Genomic DNA, 14,683 nt, shown 5'->3' on the forward strand with positions numbered 1-14,683 from the left:
TCGTATTTTAATTATAAAATGTACGTCCACCGATTCCGTAACTGTTAGACACCTTAGTTCTTGCAACCTAATGGCCCGCCCGTTACGTTCCTCTACAGTGTAAATGTCTATTCATCATATACGATTACAGTTTGCTCTGTGGCAGGCCCACGTGGTTATAGGCTCGTATTTGTATAATGACATTTTCACAATAAAGGTTTTTAAAAGAAAACATGGTAGTAGTATATATATTGGTAAAGTTTTTAATAATAGTGACTGTTTTAGAATCATTAAAAGGCAAGTGATGTCATTTGAGATGTCATCAGTGATGTCATCAGTGATGTCACTGACCATGTCATGAATGATGTAATATGTGACATGATCAGCAGTGGATTGCGGGTGCGCGATATATAGTTAGTGCAACTAACTATATATGGAATTTCAATGGTTTTGTGTGAGTAAAATAAGGTTTTTTAAATGCTAATTCCTAACTATATATGGTCTATAACCTATGGTTTTTTCAGTGAATTTTCAAGGTTTTGTAAATGCTAATTCCTAACTATATATGGTCTATAACCTATGGTTTTTTCAGTGAATATATATATATATAGAGTGTAATATATAGTGTAATATATATATTGTATAGTGCATATATAATATACATTATAATATATAATATATAATATATAGTGTATATATATGTATAGTGTATATATATCACACCTGGGGCGTGGCCTCGTAAGATGGCTGCTCGGAGCTGGAGCTCCGTAGGGAATCTTACCTTTATCCTCCGAGCATTGGTCCGCTGCCTTATTCTGCCTCCTAAACCAACGATTCCTCAACCGGAATACAGGCAGATCCCCAGGAGCTGAATTCCGTTCTTCTCCTTTCTTCCAGCGTGGAGATATCTGTATTGACAGCAGTTCGACCGATTCTGGGCTCTCTGGTCCTGAGCTAAGCAGAACAACTGAGCAGCAGACCTCCTAAGCGATTCACGGCGGCGGCTCAGTTTGAAGCCTGACGATAGTTTGGGAACGCTCAAAGCGCGGAATGGAGACAACACTGATCCCCTGTGAGTCTCGTACGCCATTTCCATCACTCACCGTGAGTTCGAAGACGGTGAGTGGGGTCATCTGTAACTTCACCAGGAGCTCTGGGAAGCTGGTTGGTTAGCCCAGGAAGTCTGGGACTCTTGACCATGTCCTCCTGTAGTCCTTATGGGCAATTCATTTTCAGCAAGTGCCTACTTAGTTCCTGCGCTGGATGCCAAAATGGCCCACGCAATCGATCGTCGGCAGGGGTCAGAGCTACATCCAAGAGAGACACCCTGCCCCTCTTCTTTAGTGTAAAGGCAGCAAAATTTGTTTTGATATTACAACTACTTCCCTGTCCTTCTGAGACGACCTTGAATAGATATATAAATAATGCAAGTAAGACTCTAGAGTCGCCCCGCCTGTCCTGCTAATGGCAGCTGTTTCTCCCCCTGGCGGATATCACTCGACATCACACGCTCCCCTTAAAGACATGCAGACCCTGGCTCTGTTCATCATGCCGATCCTATGCTTAGTTTGTACCCCCTTTTATCCGGATTATAGAAAATTGTGGGGTTCCTCTGAATTCATACATCAAGGACTCATCCCCCCTGCCTGACCTCAAGATGGTCGCCTGAGTCATTGACTCTGTGAACGCTCCATTAACAGTTGAGACCCAGCCATTTTGACTGATGCCTGGTGGAGCTACCTCGCGAGCTAAAGAGGAGATGGGGTATGGATTCCCTCCTTGGCCATCACCTACCTAGCCGGTCCTTGGGCAAACTCTCCTGCATCTCTCCTGACCTTATCCCCCTCCTCCCCTTCACCCTACCCCCTACCGCTCTACTCTTCTCTTCTTTCTAGCCCTCACCTGTCCTTGCTCATCTTTCCCACCTTTTTTATCCACTGGATATTTGACTGATGCCCGATGGAGCTACCTTGTTAATCTAAAGGGGATATGGGCTGTGGATTCCCTCCTCTGACGTCACCTAGCCAGTCGGTCTTTGGGCAGACTTTCCTTCGTCTCTCCTGCCATCTTTTCCCTCATCCTCCCCTTCACGCTTCCCCCTTCCTGACGTCCTCCCTACTTCTTTCACCTTTCCTTCCTCTTTCAATGTGTTGCTTATTTTTGACACAATGTGTAATTGTTATCATTTTCTGTAACATTATGTAACCGAATGTAAAGTGCTCTGATGCATACGGGTGTAGCCAGCTCTATAGTCATGGTCTACATGTAAAGTTCAGTATAGTAATCTACTTACCCACATATACTTAACTTTACAATATGATTATGTTGAATCTGAAATAATAAAGGGTAAATAATAACACAGAAACAATTCTCTCTCAGCACACAAGTTTGCAAGATTTATTGGGGACCCAATCAGAATGCAAAATAAACGTGCAGCACGGAGACCTCAGCAAAGCTTACTGAGTGCCCAATTGGTATGACAGTACAGAGATATTTTATAGGTACCACCCCCAAAGGATGGGCATCACAAAATACGTAAAACAGATCAGACTATGTCCTGCTGGACCAATCAGTGAAGGCCAACCCTGATGTGATACCTTTTAAGGACCGACATATTTCTACGACCCGGTGTTGCTGCCCACGTGTCATTGACGAAGTAGAATTGGGGTTTTCCCACAAAGGTGAACTATGTGTTTCTGGTATACGTGGAAATGACACAGACGTGACCGGTCAGGTCATGTCGACACTATTATGAAATGTGCTGTTTCTGCAATAGCTAGGTGGAAGCTAGCACGCGTATTTCTCGGAAAGCCTTGCGTTGCTTTGCACGTTGCAGCTGGCTGACACAGAAAATGGAACGTGTGACCATTTTGTGCATTCTTGCTGGTGTCAATTTTAAGTAGATCAAAGAAAGCTACAGGCCTTAAAGCAAAGGCATTTGGTATCATAAAATATCAGCTTCATCAATTAAAGTTTAGTAGTTGAATATTTTTGTAGCATGATATTGTTTGTCACTTTACCTTGTAGATTACTCTGTATGCATGTTGATAATTACGTAAACAATAGTAAGCACTAAGATGAATATAAGTCAGCGGCTAAAATATCTAGAAAGCTAGAGAGCTGCAATACAACTGTAATTGTGGTTGAACCTCAGCATCCACAGGATCAGCGCTTGGCCACTACAGCGCACTGTACACAGAACTTGTCACCTATTTCAGGAGCATCCCTAAGGGTGTACTTTATGAACATGTTGTAGACAAATCTAGGACCCTATTTAAAGATCCCCGATTTATGCCCTTATGTGGTTATATCAAATCGTATCCTTATAAAGGCATAAAAATCATACCCATATTAAGTCATAGTCAATGCAGTCCAAATACGGCAAGGCTACTCCCATAGACTCCTAGAAAGCACAACGCGTTCTTAAACAAACCAAGCCCCAGCAGCCCGGGAATTCCCCCTGCTTCTGTATTGATTTGTCCTAGAACTCCTGGAGTCCTGAAAGAACTGCGAGTTCTTAGTGACGTCTTATGTCCAACCTTACGTCAAACTCAGCACCTTCCAGGTATAAATATACCAGCATCTGCCCTAGCAAAACACACAGTGGTTTGAAGCAGATCGGCTATCTACTTGCCTGATGCCCTGCTGAAACGAGTGCCGAAGGAAGCCGACCCTCCCATTGACGCACTGAGAGAGACGCTGTCTTTTCTCCTGCCGAGAAATCCAGCTCCAGTGTTTCCCTGTCACCCTTGTGGGTTGCTGGGAGATCGAGTCCTGAGAGAGAGATACAAGAACTCCTTCATTCTATAACCAAGGAACGGAGCTGATTAGACCCTTAGAGAATTCTTGATTCAGATGCTTGGCAAAAACTATCTTAACTAAAAAATACAACTTATTTACTCCGTCCCATGTACTAGGCTTAGGTTAGGTACACCGGGGTAGGCGTATCTTAGAAGCACCAGTTGAGTACGTTTAGTCAACTTTCATCATTGTATGTATTTTACCCGTTTTAAGTATCTTATGGCTTAGAAACCATATAAATGCTTTTACAGTATTATTTCATAATACTCCTTTAACTGTACGCACTTTTCTTTATGACAAGTATTACAATTGTGGCAATTCACTTCTCTTGCATGAGAAAGTAGACTGCTCAATAAATAACCACTTTCATTGAAAACGCCCGTCTCTCTATTTCTCTGCACTTCTGGTGAAACTAAGCATGCACGATTGACTGAGTGAAATAGCCATCTATTGTTTACGCGACTATGGAGATATACTCCTTATTCTTGGGGGAGCAAAGTTGTCAGAAACTAATCCCTTCTTGTGAATTCGAGAAAGCTTCTAGTGACCTCTGAGATAGCTGGCATTCATAATTAAGCCTAACATATTCATTGGAGACCTAGTCGACCTCAGTCCTACGTCTAAACTATCGTTTATGTTATTCCAATGCGCAGAGCCTATTGGGAATATAGGAACTACACTACAAACATACACCATAGATCACTAGTATAATTTATGTGTATTTATACATGTATGTAGTACACAGTAACTTGTCAGGTTTCCCAGATTTCTGTGCAAACACAAGTGGCCACTTTTGGAGAATGGGTGATGGTGTGATACTCCTATTAGAATGAGTAAGTACATTTCTGCTTTTATTTTGTTGTTCGAAAACCTAGATACATCTTAAATAGTGAGATGAAATCTGTAACAAAATTAAGCCTATATTTTCCTTTGTGTCATCCTACCAACATGTGTACAGTAACAAGCCTAATGTGTTTGTGATCACAGGAAAGTGAAGCCTGGAGCATGCGGAGCATGAAGACTGCAACCAATAGGTCTTCATTTAAATAGATTTGCCTCACGATCGAGGGAACCGGCAAATAAAACCTACCATATTTGCATCCATCAAAGCGACACCTTATATCTTAAATTGTGTTTTGCTGCCACTGTCAACTTCTGCTAGGAAATGAATACTTTATCACTAACAAGTTGTAACATTACCCCACATTTATGCACCGACATTTGCCAAATTTAAGATTATTTGGGAATTTTAAAAAACATTCAAGAATGCTCAGGCTGAAAAACAGAAGACTTGCTGAGAAAAATAAATGCTGAACAAGGAAAGTTCATTTTTTGAAAACAGAAGTTAGAAAGTCATTGCAGAAAGGAAGGGTGGGAAATATTCAGGTGGAGCCACAGTCAAAATGTGCCGGTTCTCTTGCAATAATGAAGGCCTCATTTAAATTATTAGGGGATACATGATAAAGCACTGGAAATGATTGGTTGAGCATGATTCATCGCACATTTGTTCCTGCCAATGATGGCTGTGTTTGGGCATTAAGGAAATACTTTTCACGCAAGAGTCTCATTTCACTTATAACAAATGAAGCTATCCTCTAATTGCTTTTGCTGATAGTGCATAGACTGTGTATTCAATGTAATTGCATTCAAAATGAATTTTAATCTGCTTGGTTATAAAAAGTGAAATGATGTGGCAGCATGCAATGTCCTTGTTTAACAGTCAGAAAGGTAAGAGAATGTCCCTTAGAGACACTATTGTGAAGGAATATTGAGTGGTCTAGAAAGGGTTTTATGTGCCAAAGTTCATGCATAAAGTTGTGAATCTCTTCTCCCATTTGGATAATAAAAGGCAGCTAAGAATGAGATCCCACAAGGCTTTGCACTTCGCTAGGAGAGGGTGCACTGCACTGGCTGCACTGATGATAGATATGCCCAATGGATACTTCATTTAATGTGGAAGTTCTAGACTCAGAAAATCTTGAGGGCACGGCGAATGAAGATGAGTTTTTTGACTGGAGTTGCTAGCAAATTAAACTAGTTCACATTCCAAGTTACATTTGTAACTCCTTGAGTAAGCAAATATAAGCAAGTGATAGCATTTAATTTGTTGTTGTTGTAATTATGGTGTATTTTCTTACCTTAATTGAGCTTAACATTAAAATCATCTTAGAGAAGACAATTAAGAACTTGCATATTGTGAGCTAACATTTCAAATATATTTCCTTTGTTTTAAAACACAATCACATTTTGTTGAAGTATCTTAAGTGAGTGAAGAAGCACGGTCCCTCCACCTTCCCAATGAATTTTAATAATGTTGCTCAGTCCTTTGGTTAGGGAGGGGTCACCACCCCCTCGGAAGCTAGTACCAGGCATAAATGAGGGATCCCTTGACATCCTCCTCAGATCTCTACTGAACATTACGAAGAACAGAGGAGAAATCACCCTTCTGTCTGTGACCTGTTAGGAGCCCTGAAGGACTATACTGGGTTCCTCTTGTACCAAGGACAAATTAGTGAATTCCAAAGGTCAGAAGGCTGAGCTCCTCTTCAAGCTATATGGCCACAACAAGCTACAAGAGTCCTTTCCTGAAGATTCCCAGTTGACCAGTTCCAAATGAGTCCTGCTAATCAAGTGCTGTTCTTCTGCTGTTCCTGAGGTCATTGAGCCCTTGGGTGTGTATGGTTGGATGTGTCTTATCACCCCAGGAAAACTGAGACCTACAAATTGTTTCAATGTCAAGATATCCAGAGGAAAGGAACAAATCTACCAAGCCAAGCCGCCCAAACTTGTATTGCTGCCATGCTAAAGATTGAGATTGCTCCAGCTTGAAACTTCTCTGCAGCAGCAAATCCACTTCAGAGGGACCTCACGGAGAAGTTATGTGGCCTCATTGAGCTCTCTTTGGCTACAACCTTGCTCCTCTGAGGGATTCTGACCTCCAAAACAGTGATTAGGTAAGATTGTGCAAATCCTTACCAGACAAAGGTGCCGCAGGTATCTGTCATGCGAGACGACTTCTATGGGTTCTAAACTCAAATGACTCCTACTGTGAGATTTTCCTGCCAAAACCAATAGCTTTACCCATTCCACATCCAAGGACTATCTACCTTCTTGGAGCCCTCGAGCCAGATTCACAAAACTAACTTAAGACAAAATCCTAAACTTACTACTTTTGGTATTCACAGAAGTTCACATTTTGTCTTAAGTTTATCTTAAGACAGACCTAAGACAGACTTAAGTTAGGATTTTGTCTTAAGTCAGTCTTAAATCTGTCTTAAGACAAACTTAAGACAAAATCCTAACTTCTGTGAATACCAAAAGTAGTACGTTTAGGATTTTGTCTTAAGTTAGTTCTGTGAATCGGGCCCATAAAACGCTACAGCCTGCTGCCTTGACCCGGAGAAGATTTTTGACTCTCATTGAGACTAAGGGCCTTATTTAAATGTGGGTGATTGACCCTTTTTCCACTAGTAGGACAAAGTACATTTCTCCATTCCCCTGGTGGTGGTACCACTCACCAAACTTATAAATGATCACCAAGCAGGTGGTCATGTATAATACATTAGCAAGAATAGCTGCTACAGTGGTTTCTAACAATGCATTTTGCTGTTTGGTGCAGGGTTCTGCTAACATGCCACAATATTTGAGAACATCTTGATTGAGTGTGAGGAAGTTTTTCTAATGGCACAATGGAGTAAGGGCTTTTGAAGAGATTTGGATATGGCAGTGATGGAATGGTCACATCCATTATGGATTCCCGCCTGGATTATGGAAACAGCTTGTTCGTGGGCATCCCGGCCTACGAAACTTGCCGCCTCCAAGCAATCCAAAACCAGGCTGCCCGTCTCATCTTTCACTTGCCCAAAACTCATTACATCACTCCTGTCCTCAAATCCCTTCACTGGTTACCCATTCTGCAGAGATCCTTGTTCAAACCAGGTTGCCTTGTTTACCGGGCCCTTGATCGCTCTGCACTGGCGTTCATCAACTCTCTTATCTCCTCCCACACCCCTGTCTGCACTCTCCGCTCATCTTCTTCTGCCCTTCTCACGGTCCCCCGTTTCCGCAAAACTCGCACTGGTGGGTCTAGATTTTCTGTTCTTGCACCCCGGTTTTGGAATTCCCTCCCTCTCTCTATGCGTTCTATTCCTATCTTTTCACACTTCCGCAAAGCGCTCAAAACATTCTTGTTTGCCTTTGCCTACTCCTGTTAACCCTCCCTGGACTCGTTTATTCTGCTCCCCAGACCTCTCAGCGCCAGGAAGCCGTTTGGCCATCGTGCGCTCTATAAATAATTTCATTCATTCATTCATCCATAGCCAATCTTATAGTTTGCCTTCATCTAAATCGGACAGGCAGACCATTATGTTGGCAGTATGTATATTCCGCCACTGTTGCCACAGAGTATACCTACCGCCAACTTAAAAATTAGGCCCTTAACCTCAAGGAAATATCTCTAACCTGGTTTCTGCATCTAGCCCATCCTCCATCATGTTCAGCCTCAAATTGTATTTATCGGTCCCGGCTCTTCTTTTTGGATTTGTATTCTTTTGGTGTGTTGGTTAGAACTTAATTGAAGTAGAAAAACAAGCAAAAGTAAGTGATAAAATATAAAGGTTTTAGTTTACAGCAACGGGGAGAGTGATGAACCCAGGTAGGATTGTCACCAAACTCTCAAATTGTCTACAGCAGATAGCCCTTTAAATAGTGCATTGCTGCTGAATCATACATACTAATCATGTAACTGACAATGGCCATATTTGAGCAACATTACACAATTAAAGCCAAACCTCCTACCCTCCTTCATTCATTGGTGCAATCACTTCCACAATCCAGACTACGTGTTCTTAGTGCTATCTGCCGTGTTATTTGGTTTGTGTCATCTACGTGTCCTAAAACTCAGCTCAAGCATAACGTGTGATCTGACTACGTATTGTTTGATTTGTGCAATCTGACTATGTGTTTATCTGACTATGTGTCTATTTCTATAACCTCAGCATAAACAGAGCACGCAATTTTGCTCTTGTTGCAATGTATTCTGATTATCCCTGTATCTTATCTTTCCCCACTAAATTGACCTCAAAGCTGATTGGTTTACTTGCATTAATCCCCTGGTACCACCTCCGTGCACAATCATTCTCTGGAGAAACTGTCAATACCAGATTGATTAATGACTTCTTGATTTGTTTATTTTATTGATTTCTAGCTACCATCAGTTTGTATCACAGGTTGCAGCTGTTCTCTCTCTGATCTCGTCCACTATAATGTATTAACTTGAAGCATTGGACACATTCTCCTGTCTAAGCACATATAATCCTGTATTGCTAAAGTAGAGGTTTTTGAATGACACTTTGTCTGGGTCTTGCATATCTGTACAAAAACGTTATATACTAACAGGTGTAATTTTAATTTACTCTAATTTTATAATCCTGTTTGAGAGTTTTATGGGGTTGTGTTTTGGCTTTGTTAATGTTTTGGTTACTGTACAAATACTTTACTTATTGCCCTAAGTTAAGCCTGTCCCGTTTGTGCGATAGCTACAAGGTGGTTGACCTCAGATTAATTTAGCGACTTTAAGAGTTCACCCTGACAAGGATTTTAATTATTACTCAAGGTTGGCAGAGACTCAACTTGACTATTAACTTAACTTCTTACAGATTGGTTGTAAAACATTATTTTGCCTGTCCACATTAATTGTGCCATAAAATGTTCTACCTAGTATTTAAGCCTATCCTATTACATCTAATGACCATCATACATGGTACTTGCACCTAACATACCCTTGCTTCTTAGGACATTACCAATACAAAGAATACACATGAATCACAAAAGTCTGAATCTTAAATATTCTTTCTTGGATCTGAAATGAGTAAAAAATGTTTCTTGGAGAATGAATTTGAGATCTATTAATAGTACGTTTTATAAAAGTTTGTAAATGAACGTGACCAAGAGACAGTGGTTATCTCTCATCTCTCTTAAAATCTAAAGGATTAAGGTTGGATGCAGCTATGATAAATATAGGTCACACAGTCTTTAAATAAGTAATACCTCACATTGCTTTATCATTGCTGAGGTCATTGTAAGGCTTGTACCTTCTTGATTTTGAAATGCTGACTCGTCATGTGTGACAGAGTATAGTCGCTTGTGAGGCATCAATGTTCCTCACCTGAACTTATATTCAATTGTTGAAAAGCATCCAGCCTACAGAAAGCAAAAATGTTCTGAGACGGTACATTTTTCAAAAGTTTGAAAATGAAGTGAAGACTCTATAAACAGTTCGAGAAAGATAACAAATTATTAAGTCAGCCATGTAATAGGTTTTCAATTTTCTGACACTTTTAGAGTTTCATGTTACAGCAATGCAGTAGTTAATGTTCTACTCCACCTACAGCTGGAGGTTGAAAATATTATTCAACACAAAGAGAAATCTTTATGTCAAGCATTGCAAACTCTTTTCAACTTAGTACATACTGACAAACACATGTGTAATTCTACTGCATTTATACATGATATGGTTGACCACTGTAATGGTGATATACAGTTCACTTTGAACATGCAGCATGATACACAAGAGTTTTTAATGGTAGTGTTAAATGTAGTAGCAAGTGGAGGCAAATCTGGCGAAATAGGACCTGCTGAGAATCTTTCATTTTGGGCAGATGGCTGTCCCAAATTCAAGGAAACCCACCCCTTCCACAAAAGAAAAAGGGAGAAGGTCCAGCTCCAACATTTTAGCCAGCTTTGCATTGTACAAAAGTGCCTTTGGGTGGCTGCGTTCGTACTGCCCCTTCAACCTAAGCATGCTGACAATGGTAGGCTGGATTATTTTCCTTTCTGGTGCAGCTGATGCAGGTGATTTCTTGAACCCAGTTAGGCTCAAATTCAAATAAAAAAAAAAAAAGCTTTATTTCGATATAAACTGTAATATCATAAAAGCATACATTTGTTAAAAGACATATATGACAAGAAACAAATATAAGTCACAAGAAGCCAGTACATTACCATTTTAGTAGGAACAAACATCTTTTTTTTTTAAAAGGACAGGGGGAATATAAAAAAGTCACTTGTGCATTTTATATCTTTAAAATCTTATACATTTTAAAAATTTCAAAAATTTATATAAACATGTAATATATTACATCGAGTTCCTAAACTTTACCAAAAGTTTCAAAAATGTAACTAGAGTGTGGATCACTTCCAAGGTTTCCAGCCATTTTAGTCTAAGAAAAGCATTTCTACATGACCGGAGTCCCCACTCCTTGAGAATTGGTTTAAGTAGGATCTTTCTTGGAACCTGATAAAACTTGCAGAATAAAATGCAATGCAGATTAGATTGAGGGGCGAGATCATCACAGGGACAAGGCGACATTTCTCTCGACCAGTCATTGCAGTTTGGAAAAGTGATTAAACAATAAAAAGAACCCAATCTAAACCTTGCAAGAAGCATTCTGGCATAACAATTAGTGTCACTAACAAGGTACAATTGCAGACCCTGTTCCGTTGTAATTTGTTGATAGGCTAACACTGATTTTTTCAATTTTTCAGTGGACCATCTTTTGTTCGCTAGATGGTCCATAGCCAATTTACGTAACACTTTCCTTGATATTATTTCCATACTAGATGGATTTTTAAAAAACTCAGGGTGGCCAATCTCGGTCAAACACAGCCATTTAATTTGCTTTACACCATCGAGTTGTAGGCAATCAGATATTATATTACGATTAAAGACTGTCTCTGGGGTTAGCCACAGCTTATGCCATAACAGAATGGGCTCAGTCATTATGATATCGGAGATATAGGGGAGACCCAGTTCTATGTGTACGAAATAGCTGGGTGTTGATTTGGGGACCCCCAGGAGGTATCTGAGGAAGCAATTTTCAGTTTGTTGAATGGAAGTTGAGGAATCAATCCCCCAGATACCAGAACCATAGGTGGCCGTGGCAACACATTTTGCCTTGTATATAACAATCAACTCCTTAACGGGTCTACCCCTAATTTTAGTTGCAAAGTTCTGCAGGGCTCCAATCGCTCTGGAGAACGCTAATCTTCTGGCTTTGATTGCTGTGTGCCAGGAGCATTTCCTGTAAAAGGAGATCCCAAGATAGGGAAATTGATCAAAGGTCTCTATCTTTTTGCCCTCTATAAAAATGGGACAAGGTATTTTCTTTGTTCCTTGTCGACAAGACATGGAGAAGGTTTTTGATATATTAACCTTAAGTCCCTTTTCCCTGATAAAAGATGTGAACTTTGAGACATCCCTTTGTAGGCCCAGCCTGGTTTGGGACATAATAGCGGCATCGTCCGCATATAATAGGATGGGGACGGGGTGGCCCTGGGCTAAGGGGTAATCATATTGAAAGCTCTTGAGGTGGTCGCCAATCGCGTTTATATAGAGGGAGAAGAGTAGGGGGGCTAAGATGCACCCCTGTCTCACCCACTTCTTGATGGAAAATCTAGACGAGCACTCCCCTCGTTGACCAAAGCGCACCCTTGCCCCTGCATCCTTATATATTTCCTTGATGAAATTAAGGATTGAAAGATCCAGACCTAGGTCCTCTAACGTGGACCATAACTGATTGTGATCAACACAATCAAAAGCTGAGCTCAAGTCAATAAAAGTTATAAAAAGGTTCCCTTTCTTGGCATCGGTGTATTTAGAAATTAAAAAATATAAATTTAGACTCTGCTCAACCGTTCCCATGCCTTGTCGGAATCCATACTGGAAGATAGATAGGATGTTAGCATCCTCTTTTTTTTTTTTTTTTTTTTAGGTATTTGTAGAGCGCACTGATACCTTGCAGGCTTCCTGGCGCTAGCGAATACTCTACAGAAGGAAAAGAAAAACGAGTGACAAATGCCGAGGTGTCTGTGCAGGCAAGCCGAATTTTTTTTTAAGGGAATAGCCAGGTCTTAATACGCTTCCTAAATGGAAGAAGATGAGGGATCTGGCGAATATCCGGGGGCAGACTGTTCCATAACTTGGCCGCTGCGACCCTGAAGGACCTGCCCCCTGTTCTGGCTTTGTAGAATCTGGGCACTGTTACCAGGCGAGCAGATGAGGATCGTAAGTCTCTGGTGGGGGTGTACCACCGAAACAAAGCTTGCAGAGGTTTGGGCCCAAGTCCATGCAGAGCCTTAAAGACAATGCAGAGGGACTTGAATGCCACACGCTGCTTTAGGGGGAGCCAATGTAGCTCGGCCAAGGCCGCAGAGGCCGAAGACCTTCTCGTCCATCCAAGAGCCAGCTTGGCGGCGGCAGATTGAATTCTTTGGAGTCGGTCCACCAGCGTGACTGGAGATTCGAGGAGCAGGGCGTTACAATAGTCAAGGCGACTAAGTATTGTACACCTGACTATTGACTCCCGAGCCTGTGCCGGGAGGAGTGGCATGATTTTACGCAGGGAGCGTAACAAGGCAGTACAGATCCCTACTGTTTTTGCCACCTGGGTTTCCAAACTCAACTTATTATTGAGCATGGCTCCCAGATTGCGAACCGAGGAAAGTGGTAGAGGTTTAACTACCGTGTCTGGAGGCCAGAAGTCACTAGGAAACTGGCGGGGTGACCCAGTGCCGGCACAGAACAAAACCTCTGTTTTGGAGGCGTTAAATTGGAGGGAGTTTCTGTGGAGCCACCCAGCCGTCTCTCTTAAACAGTCATGGAAGGAGATAAGAGGAGTGGAGTCTGCTCCTTCCCAAGAGAGGATGAGCTGCGTGTCATCAGCATAGTTGACTGTTTTTATCCCAAAGGACTTAATTAACCTAATCAACGGGCACAGGTACACGTTGAAAAGAATGGGGCTGATGGAGGAGCCCTGCGGAACTCCCTGAGGTACCGATGTGAAGGAGGATTGGAATGGAGGGAGGGAGACCGCTTGTCTCCTGTTCCACAGATAGGAGTGGAACCAGAGCAGCGCTGTGCCGTCCACCCCTGCCTCCCTCAGTCTCCGCAGCAGCGTACCATGGTTGACCGTATCGAATGCGGCAGACAGGTCCAGCAGTACCAGTGCTACAGGCTGGCCCCTGTCTGCCCGCACGCGAAGGTCCTCCATGGCTGTCAGGACCGCCGTTTCGGTGCCGTGTGCGGGACGGAATCCGAATTGGTGATCGTCTAGAAGGTTGTTCTGTTCTAAGTGAGTGGAGAGACAAGAACTGACCCATCGTTCAGCGATTTTCGCCGGGAATGGTAGTAAGGAGATGGGTCGATAGTTGGATAGACAATCGGAGCTGAGGGAGGGTTTTTTAAGGAGAGGTGTAACAAGCGCCTGTTTCCACAGGGTTGGGACATAACCACTGCTCAACGACTGGTTGCATATTTGGCGCAGGATCCCAAAAAGCTCCGCTCCAAAACTTTTCCAAATTTTAGGAGGCAGAGGGTCGAGCGGGGAACCAGAAGTAATTCCAAGCGCCAGACGTTCGAACTCAGGAACCGGGATAGGAGGAAATTCCCGTAATCTGCCCGTCGGGGCGAGGCCTGAAGATGTCACGTCAGGAGAACAGAGGCTAGCTCCCTGAGTGTTTGATGCTCCCAGAGAGGAGGGGACTTCCAGGTTATGAATAATGGTATTTATCTTGTGCGTAAAGAAGGCAGCGAGGTTGTCACAGAGGGCTTGGGTGGGGGGCTGCGAAGAAGTAACACAGTCAGGATGGGTAAAGTTTTTAAGTATCTGAAAGATACTTTTGGCACTGTTGTTGGCAGAGTTTATGGTGAGGCAGTAGTAGTTGGCTTTGTTTTGGGCAATGGCAGATTTGTACGCCCGAAGGTTGTCTTTCCACAGAGATTTGTTGGTGTCTGAGTAATCTCGCCTCCATCTTCTCTCTGCCTGTCTGCAGGCAAGTTTGAGTGCTCTCAAAGCATCGTCGAACCATGGGGCAGGTGCTCGTCTCTTTGGTTTGCCCCTCTTCT

This window comes from Lissotriton helveticus, chromosome 1_1 (genome assembly GCF_964261635.1).
Source record: "Lissotriton helveticus chromosome 1_1, aLisHel1.1, whole genome shotgun sequence".
Lineage (NCBI taxonomy): Eukaryota > Metazoa > Chordata > Amphibia > Caudata > Salamandridae > Lissotriton > Lissotriton helveticus.